Source organism: Colias eurytheme, chromosome 13 (assembly GCF_061535395.1).
Source record: "Colias eurytheme isolate Ceu_HAF_F1 chromosome 13, ilColEury1 Martin Lab GWU primary, whole genome shotgun sequence".
Lineage (NCBI taxonomy): Eukaryota > Metazoa > Arthropoda > Insecta > Lepidoptera > Pieridae > Colias > Colias eurytheme.
The window spans coordinates 10,159,289-10,170,555 of record NC_142992.1 but is presented as its reverse complement, the minus strand read 5'-3'; the positions used below and the strand labels follow the sequence as shown (position 1 = coordinate 10,170,555).

The 11,267-nt window shown below is 32.0% G+C and overlaps 1 long non-coding RNA gene across 1 annotated transcript; it reads left to right on the top strand.

The window, feature by feature from the left end:
• Positions 1-475: 475 nt before the first annotated feature.
• On the top strand, positions 476-10,661 carry LOC149903644 (uncharacterized). The gene is made up of 2 exons (XR_016457430.1): positions 476-702; positions 10,565-10,661. It is a non-coding gene; the product is annotated as an uncharacterized LOC149903644 (long non-coding RNA).
• The last annotated feature ends 606 nt before the right edge of the window (positions 10,662-11,267 follow it).

Here is an 11,267-nt window from a genome sequence, read left to right as displayed (position 1 = left end):
ATGATTATCTGATATGATCTCGTTGGTCGTGGAATGCATAATACCTGCTAGTGCCTTGTAAATCCAGTCAAATTCAAGTTATGGCTATGCCTTGTATCTTTAGAGGATATCTAAATTAGCATAGGTACGCAACCTCTTCATTTCTGCAAGGAATCTTAAGAAAAGCTCTAAGTACAATTTTCTTTTCATAGCCAATCAAATGAGTCACTATCGTGTAATCATTAGATCAACATACTTGTAAGTCAATTGACTACGTGTCCATAACAAGGGCATAGTAATCACATTGATACAATGCATACAACGGCAAAATCTAAATTGCGCCGTAGCTATACATTCTACCAATTAATATACTATCGTGATCTGTTCTGCAAAGGAATTTGAGTGTGTATTGTGTGTAAGATATAGTGTGTAAGGTACATAATCGTGTGCTAATAAATGTGAATGTAACTTACAGCTTGCCCCACCAGGCCGGCGGCGTACGAACGAGCGCTGCGGTTTCTCACTCCGCGTCGGTTTCTCCAGCGATGGCTTGTCTTTATCACTCGCATCTTTTTCCGTTTTTCGGCTCTTGAATTTATTGTTCCCGCGCCTTGTGAACTTGTTTGTTGTTGTTTCGACGTCCAAGGATTCTGTTGTTGTTTCCACGGAGGGCCGTGTGCGACGCAGGAAGGGCCGGCGCTCCCTCGCCGCCTGAACAAAATGGTAAGTCAATGTTTAGTTACTTAGGAGAATAGACTGCGTAATTTATCAAGATGTATTCAATTTCATAACGCTCTTCCTTATAATTTATAACTTACAGTTTATCTTGGAAATATAGGATTGGTTTTGTACGAATTATTTCTATTAAAATACACCATAAATTATAATAGATTTGTACCGATAAAACTATTGTTACCGTATACGTTGAAACCTATAAAATATTTAATACCTAGCTTAAAAATAACAATCCAGTTTCAATGCCGGATCTTTTCACATCTAAATGTTAAATTTAAATAATAAATATAAGTTAGTAATGGATAAATATCACGACTGCGAAATTCTAGAAAATTTATGCCATGTGTCTTTCTGGTTTCCTTGCGGTTTCATTCGAAAACTAATATTATGTGGCGAAGTTTATATTTTATTTATACTGTATTGCAATTAAACCTGATTTCAAAGTAATTTATCAAAATGTTGATTATTTTCCAAACTAGTTGTACAAGTTGTTTTTAATACTTGTAACATTAATTAGATGAAAGAATGCTGATTGAAATTCATTTTTTGTTTATCTTTATTGCAATTAATATGTTTTATACAATTTTATATGAATTTATTCAAGAAATACACTACGTTTTTCTATAAACCACATTTTTTACGCTACAATGATACAAAAATATAAATAATCATCTACTAGGTACTACATACAGGTAACTTGTATATTACAAAATATGTATTTACAATTAAAAAATAACAGGTCTATTAGATTGCGTTCCGGGCACATGCCATTAAGAGCTTTTGCACATATGATGGGTAAAATAGAGTCTCCTTTGTGTATAATTTGTGGAAAGACCGAGGACGTGCATCATGTGCTTGTGGAGTGTGTCCGGAATGAGACGAAACGTGTGAAATTATTTCAAAAGCTAGATGCTTCGCGGGCCAATATGGGAATTTTTTATAGCTCGTTATCCAACCCTTGCTCGGAGGAGGCAGGGTTGGTGTATGGCATGGTGGGAGATTTTCTTTCAACGTATAGCGCTGGCTCCTAGGCGTTCTCATTGTTATTTAGATATATATTATGTTTATTAATTTGTGTTTAGTTTGTAAGTTGATTGTTACAATGGGGCTGCCATGAACATTCGTTCAAAAGCCTTGAATAAATGATTTAAAAAAAAAAACAGGTCTATTACTTAAACTAAGATCTACGATAAAAATAATACATCAATTTTATGACTACAGATAGACTAGTTCTAAAAAGATGTTACAAAATTGTATAGATTTATCACTACATAGTATAAAACAAAGTCGTTTTCTCTGTCCCTAAGTCCCTTTGTATGCTTAAATCTTTAAAACTACGCAACGGATTTTGATGCAGTTTTTTTTAATAATTTCAAGTGAGTGATTCAAGAGGAAGGTTTTGGTATATAATTTATTACGTTTTAGACAAAGCGGGCGAAGCCGCGGGCGGAAAGCTAGTTAAATTATAAACTTTAAAAATATGTTTTACGTAATAAAATTATTAAGAAAATCTCGAAGTGGCGTAATATTTAACAAAACTCTCACATAATTTACATAACGCTCTTGTAAATACATATATTTGGAATGTGTTGAAAACTTGATTTTAAAATATTCATTTAGTTATCTTCGTTCTCTGTGACATTGTTTTATGAATATATTTATTTAAATCGAGCTTTTTGGTTATTTTGAAAATTATACTTAATCGTCTGACCTGAAATCATTTCTTTAGAACATATAAAAATATAAGCTCTTGATTTAGCTCGAAGATATTCAACGTATGTAACAATATATTTTTAGTCTTTTCATTGACTGGATTTAATATTTTATTATATGCGAATGTCAAGATAAATCTTAAATATTAGATCGTTCATACTTCACTATTAATTAAACTATCCGTATGATAAATTTGCTTCAAAATGGTTTATCATTCAGTAATACAGACATACATTTACAAAACTTGTTTTTATACCTAAGAATAACTTAAATATCTATAAAATATTTTGCCCTAGTGGTATTTAAGGCTTCCGGTCACTAACCCTAGTGCATACTTTCAGTCGACTACAATCTAAGCTAATTAGACTCTATGTAGCTTGAAAATGTACGCTTTGTGAAACCGTATTCACTCAAATGTGAAAAATTACTTTTTCTATATTATTACGCGATGAGTTTTATGCTTTGTGACTTTGTATGTATTGTTATTGTTTATTAATTTAAAATATTAATTTAGGTTTTTATGTCTATTCTTTCTCCGAAATACAAAGTTTAAGTATATACTTAGTCTAACGGAATATATTATATGTATAAAATATAAATTTTGGTAGATACAAAGATTTTCATTTCACATCAAATCATCTAAATAGTGTTTAAAAATCTCTATAAAAGAGGTTATATTTTTTCTCGAAATCGTTATAAATACCTTAAAATCAAATAACATTAGACATAATTTAGATAGATTTAGTAATAGATACTTAGAGGATTAATTATTAATTGATATTTAATGAGTTTTAGCTATTACGAAGCCATTACTTAAATTAAGCTTAATCAGAACTTATATGTCCAATAATTATTATGAAGAAACTAATGAATTTAATTATATAAAAAGCACACGTTTAGTTGGCTAAGTTTCATAAAAAGATATCTACTAGTAATAATTTACTCTGCATTTTTTGCACGGAATTATAAATTAAATTATGAATCGGTACACAGATATCGATCAGTCACACGTATTGAGACATATTTTATCTAAAATTGCGGGCAATTTTCTTATCTAATTTTATATATACATAGTTCTAACTTCTAAGCAAAAAATAATGTACCTAGGTAAACTAATTTCCTATAAAAGTGAAGTCCCGTGTCCCCTAATGTGGTAAGGGACAGATGTATTATGCATACATCTATTTCACTGATCGATTTTTTTCTTTAGGGACAATAAGGTGATTATAGCCTTCTGTGTCCTGCCAGACCGAGACCTTTTTTTTTCGTCTCCACTGGGAATCGAACCCCTCGGTTCTACGCTCATGCGTCAACCACTGTACCAAGGAGGCGGTCAGTTTCTTATACATTCTTCTAAACCTTAGAACCCACGTTTAGTCCCTCTACATGAAGCAACAACTATAATTAAACTAAATTGGTGAACACGAAGCGATTACTGCGTCAACGAAGATTAATCAAACGCAACTATTGCTCCTGACACCAAACCAGTTATACGTCAATTATTTACAACAATAGCTATCAAGTGTTGCGTCACACATTGATTGTTGGTTCACAAAGATAAAAATACGTGGGATGGGCCGGTATTGTACGAAAACTCACAAGGCTGTGCATAAGCTTATTGGTATTATCCTTATATGTTTTAGTCTAATATTTCACTCTTTCAAGTTTTGACTGGCTTTTTTTGTGTGGTGTCTCTTGATGATAGCTAGGCCGTTTCTACATCTTAATGCGTACGCGTGGGTGAACTGAAGGTTCACTCTGGTTTGATTGGCTAGCGCGTAGACTATTATATACATCTAGCTGTTCAAATTATTTTTATGTTAACATATCTATGTAGGTATCTGTACGCAAAAATTAATCACAATCGATTCAGAAGTTCTGACGTAGAAAAGAAAACCATTACGATCCTACTTGTTTCGGACTATTCTAGAAGCTTTTGTTCTCCAGACAACCAAAAACGGTTATAATCACATCAATCAGTTTTAAAAATCTATTAATAACAATGACGTTTTTGTATAGACTTAAGCCTACGAATAATTTAAATTAAGTTCCTTACATAACCCACGCGATTCATAAATAATTCAAGAGTGTTTTTGACGACCTTGTGTTCGGATATTAGCAAATAATAATTTAATCGGTGTTATTTCTATATAAAACTATTACTTAATAGTTCTTAAAATTTAGACTTAATATTTGCATATTTTAACGATTGTAATTGCAAATTACCAATATATTCTTTTTTATTATTGATTAAAACGGATGTACTATATAATTACTCGTATATGTTGATGATTTAATGTTTTTTTTTAAATATAGTTCAGTTAAACGAATTAATGAGATTGTTTTGGTTTGTTCTTTATAGGAGCTTCACAAAAACACGGGAAGTCAATTGTAGGTTGTACGTAGGTCACAAGTCTTAAGGCTTTATAGGAATGTAGTCAAGGTGAACTGGCCGCTTCGTACTCGCAAGAAAATATTTACTCTGTGTAAATGACCACAGATAATTACAAAAACAGATTAAAAATATGCCGCCAATTCTCACTAAGTACGGAGATATTTATAATCCTACTAATATTATAAATGCGAAAGTTTGTGAGGATTTGTATGTGTGTGTTTGTTATTCTTTCACGCAAATACTACTGAACCGATTACAATAAAATTTAGCACAAATATAGAGGGTAACTTGGATTTACACATAGGATAGGTTTTATCCCGGAAATCGCACGGGAACGGGAACTATTCGGGTTTTTCTTTGAAAACGCGGGCGAAGCCGCAGGCGTAATGCTTGGCTTTATATTTGGCAATGTTTCTTAGGTCAATGCTAATTTTAATGCAATGTCTGATAATTTGATAGTTTAGTTCTTGTATTTTACGTTATTTCCAATAAACCGTATTGAATAATAATAAACAGCATGAATAATAATCTGTACGAAATTGTCACAATAAATTGGTATACCATATTTAATCGCTTGTTAAATTCATAGCTAAATTAATTTCGAATATACAATTCATTTCACAACAAATTATTGTTTTAATAATACTAGTATGTAAAACTTAATAGAATACGCTTTCCGCCCGCGGCTTCGCCCGCGCTTTCAAAGAAAAACCCGCATAGTTCCCGTTCCCGTGGGATTTCCAGGATAAAACCTATGTGTTAATCCAAGTTACCCTCTATATGTGTGCTAAATTTTATTGTAATCGGTTCAGTAATATTTGCGTGAAAGAGTAACAAACACACACACACACACACACACATCCTCACAAACTCGCATTTATAATATTAGTAGGACTCGTTTTTATAGCTGTATGATAACAACAAAGACTGACATGTACTTTTTAACGTTACAATGGCCAATATTAGCAATCTGCAAGTATACATCGAATTAAAACGATCTTTAAAAGCATCTAGAATAATAAATGAGGTAAAACTACGTGATACGACTTTATATAGCTCTATCATCTTGAGTTACTCGTAGCAAAGGTCATATTCGAAGTAGAATTACAATTTGTAGGTCCATTACGAAAGCCAGGTGCAGTTATATCTTTGTGTATTTTTAATCTATATTATTATGTATATTTGAGAGGTAATTTTTGGTTTGCGATTTTGTACGTAATTATGATAATATATGATTATGGTAGGGTTCGAATGGCTAACGTGAGTAAAGAAGGTCAAATAAATAAATAGTCAATAATTTTGGACATGCAAAAGAATAAGTTGAAGTAATAATATGAAAATATGGGTTTTTACGAGTTGGTAATGACTAGGGTATGAGGATGAAGGAGGTTTAAATGTCATGGAAGATTTGTAGAGACGAAAATTATACCCACAAAATAAGATACTAATCATAGTTTATTTTAAATCCGTCGCCTACCGAGTTTATAAACCAAATCAGTTTTTCATTACAGCAAAAAACCGCAAAACATTACGAATAACCTTCGTTTTTTTATGAAACTCCTACTTGATACATTTCAATATAAACGTGGATAGACTTTGTGGCTCCAAATAATACGTATTTAATTTTTTGCACGTACTTAGTATACTGTATTTACAGTTTATTTAAAAACGTGAATAACTGAGTAATATATTTTTGCGATGTGTACAGTTACTAACTAGTAGTTCTTTAAAGAGTTCTGCCTTGAATACATAAATATTTCAATGACTTAAGTTTAGACAAATTGAACTACATGACAAAGAAATTATATTTATTGATTACGTGCATTTATACTAATACTAGCTTACCACCTGCGGCTTCGCCCGCTTCGTCTTAAACCTTATAAATTATATACTAAAACCTTCCTCAAGAATCACACTATCTGTTAAAAAAACCGCATAAAAATCCGTTGCGTAGTTTTAAAGATATAAGCATACATACAGAGGAAATATACTTTGTTTTATACTATGTAGTGATACGTATTATACTAATAGGAATCGCATAGAAACAACAATACGACTTTGAGAGTACGAAATATACCAATAGATATACCATAAAAACAAAACGACTTTGAGAGTAGGTACGAAAGAGATATCGAAATCCGGTCTTATAAATTGGTATTATAACAATGACTAGTTAGATTACATTCCATATAAACACCTGACAATAGGTTTGTAATCAAAATATTGATTAGAATATTCGAATAGCATTCTAATACTAATATTTATTTGAGATGGTTATAAAATGATTATAAACAGAAAGATACTCTATTTAAAAGTAATATCTATAATATATTAATAATATATACTATGTAGAGATTATAGAGACTATATAGAGATTGTCTAACTATGTATGTTTGTAAGGCATAATATTCGGAAAATCATGAAAATTCTCACTTATAGAACGCGGACTATTCAGGAGTTTCATAGGCGATTTTATATCTCTGTCGACCCGGGGGAACCGGGCAAGTGGATAATAATTCATATAATCTTATACAAAAGTAATTTGCGCCTAGTTAGCCAATCCAAAGTACACCATATCACGCATGGTAATCTTAAACTTGTCCAGCATGTAAGGCTGTGTCGACACGTCAGCCTTGGCTCGAATTGGAAATTAGCATTATTGGCTCCCTTGAATCATTGGTACTTTGTATACTAAACGTGACCTAAGCGTTTGCGTGGTCACCTTGTGTACTCCTAATGTGTAATCATTTATTTGGGCAATTCAGGGGCGGATAAAGAATCGCGTTGTTCGATAACTGAGAAAGAGGTGTGATAGTACATAAGTAAGGTAAATTTACAATACCAACACAATTTTTTTTCCAAAGAATAGAGCTTAAATTTACTTTTGTCCCTGCATAGAAAATTCTTACTTACAATAAGGTAATCCGCATAATATATTACTTAGCAAGACATGGAAACAAAACTTGATCACATTTTCCGACAAATTCATGTCTTAAATTTTATGTATGAAACTTGAGATGCAATTAATTTCATAAGGTACATTAACATTAAAAACAACAAGTACATCAGACGGACAACGCAATATATTTACTTATATTTTCACTTAAACTAATACTATTATTTACTTATTTTGATTGCTTTAGCTCTAAACTACCATTTTAAAAAAGTATTCTAATCGTCCGTATTTGACAGTTTTCGTGACATTTTAATATTATCGTGTAACTTTATTGGACGGATAAGTTTTAACCAAGCATTGAAAAATCGGCCCTTAGGCCATTCTCCCATTGCGATACGCACAGGCGATTCAAGTATCCTGCAAGTCTCGGAGACTAGTCGCCGCGGAATATCTCACATACATTGTACCGGTAGCGTAGTGTGCGAGCCAAATGTATGTGAGATACTCTGCGGCGACTAGTATCCGAGACTTGCAGGATACTTGAATCTCCTGTGCGTATCGTAATGGGATAATGGCCTTACTGTCATGTCTACGCGTATCATTACTAAACCATATTTACTCGGGCGAGTTATGCGGTATGTTTGTATTGATCTTGAATGACATAACCGCATACCAGTTTCGCAATGGGGTTTCTTAATAGCTTTCTCTAGCATTTCCTATTTGGGGTTTATCTTTGGTAATCTGAATGGTTCCTTTTGTTATTGTAATAAGAATCTTTTGTAATACTAGCTGTGCTCCGCGGTTTTACCCGCAGTGCTCCGCTCCTCCTGTAGCCTATGCCCTATAGCCTTCCTGGGTGAATGGGCTATCTAACACCGTAAGAATTTTTCAAATAGGACCAGTAGTTCCCGAGAGCGCGTTCAAACAAACAAACTCTTCAGCTTTATAATATGTATTAGTATAGATTACTTCTACTGAGTAAGATATAGCCGACTCGAAGGATCAATATGACAAGGAAACCACAAAGAAAACTAATGTAAAGTAATGTTAATTTATCAGGACACATTCTGTCATAGAATTATGTGTACTGCTTAAAAATTATAGTTTTTTAACCCGAGATTGTTTAATTAAAATACTACTTATAAAAGAATTAAACGCGTGATAGAGCTCTACAATTATTATGTTCATGATCTTGTAACTCCATTATTGAAGCATTATTCATTCATAAATTAATAAACAAGACTAAGAAATAATAAATAATTCAACAATATAGGTATTATTACTATTGTTACTAAGAATCTAGATGCCTTTTGTGGTAAATTAAAGTATTACTCATACAATTAGAATTTTTATTTTTTAACTAAACATTACGCCCACTACAGTGATTTTACATAAAATTTACATACAAAATGTTCTCTAGAACCGGATTTCGTTACTCAACATACCATAATCATAAAATTGTGATGCCACAGGGTTTTACGTCGCTATGCCTTGTAAAAAATTATAATGACATTGTTTTTTTTTAAGAGACGTTTATTTTATGAGGAAAAAGAAACGTCGAGGAATTTCAAGTTATTTTAAGATTGTTGTTAACAAGATTTAGTGATAAGAAGCTTTGGTATTGTTGAAATGTAGGGTTTTGTAGAAAAGTGTTGAAGTTTCATTTTAACTCGGTACTGGCAAATAAAGAGCGAAAAATAACGAACACACATTATATTTCAATGTGTTCCACATCGTCTAGACTCTAGTCCAACATTTCATTCTTATCTATAAATACATAAACTACGAATGAAAGTCGTGTTACACCACTTAGGTATAACTAATGAATGAACGAATTCGATTTTTGCTTCATTGCATTTATCTCCGCTTGGATTAGGATTTCTATATAATTGAAAAGCTAATAAACGACTATCCAGGCATAGCGAGGCGTAGCAGCATTCGCTTTTTATTTTAATTGTAATCATAGTCATCGTCAACATGATTAATTTATCAAACGCTCATCGCGTATTATAAACTAATAATTAGATAAACATTATATAAGAGAGACGGTAACAGAGAAAGTAGTTTTCACTGATCGGATGCTGCGAAGTTTTTATACCTGTTCCCCGTCAATGGAGAGAAACCGAATGTTGACTTAAGCCCTTCGCTCATGGAGCTACTCAAAAAGAACTAGTCACAAACGCAAATTACTAACGAATTGCCTGAGTGTCACAGCCCATACATGTTCTATGGAGATTCGCACACGACGCGACTAGTTACTAACTGGTGAGTAACGCGTTAGCAACAAATCACGCGCGACGCGTCGTGTCGGTCTCCACGATACTGGTTTCCCGAGTTTCTTTGTTTTTTATGATAAAAATGAACGAGCAAACATTGACAAGTGACTGAAACCTTATAACTTGAGTAGCGTTGTATGCGAGATACAATTTGTAACTGGTTTGTAATCGTAATTACTGATTAGTTCAGTCATTTTTGAGTAGCTCCATGAGCGAAGGGCCTTAATCTCTCTGCGTTTCGTCTTGACTGACAAGTTGTGAATTATAATTAAATCGGTACGGATAAACAGATTTTACTTTAAGATTACGTTTTATATGTAGACTACTACGAACTAAGAAGTTACTAACAAAGTTTCTTATCGGCTCTCTGTAGGAACTTTTTTCCGAAGCGTAGTAAATGCAACTGTGTTATGACGATTCGAAAAAAATGTCTGTGTTTGACCTTTGAGGATGAAGTCTATAAATTATCTATTTTTAATTGCCCACAAAAGCATCTGTACCCTATGATATAACTTATAATATTGTTCTATATTAAAATATGCATACTAAGGTATACTTTTTTAATTACAGGTCCGGCAAAGCGGAATCGAGTTTGGTGCCAAAGAAGATGAAAACTAGGTTAATCTTAAGGCTAAATTTATCGAAATTGTAAAATAAAACAAGCATACTTTTGTGTTTTATTTATAAACCTTTAACACTAGATACTATTCCTTTAGACTATTTCTTTTACTTCCTGTCATATAATTATCAATTTTTCTGTCACTAACATAATATAATTAAAAGCATTATAATTTGATGAACATAAGGTAAGATTACCTATAATATTCAATAAACTAATATTTCATAAATAATGAATTTAATTTGTATAAATATATAAACGAAAGAATATGAAAAAGTATATAAACAGTTGACAAGATTGAATAATACAGTTTCTTTTAAAACAAAAGAGCGTAACCAAGTTTTTTCTCAAAAGTGAATGTAACCAAATTTCAGTCTGAATTAAGAGAATAATAATTATGACTATGTTACACAACGTGTTAATCTATTCCTCTTTCTTATGGTAATTATCGTTACATATTCATTAATTTAAATGAGATTATGAATAATGTTTTTTAATTATCAACAAGTATGAATTAAGATGTAGTTATGTATTCAGAGTAATAAGTACTTTCTCAGAAGACATCTGGGAATTAGGTAGGGAAGATAAAAATCTCGACAATATACATATAGATTGAACCGAGAACTGAAAAATATATACCTCCAATAATATAAT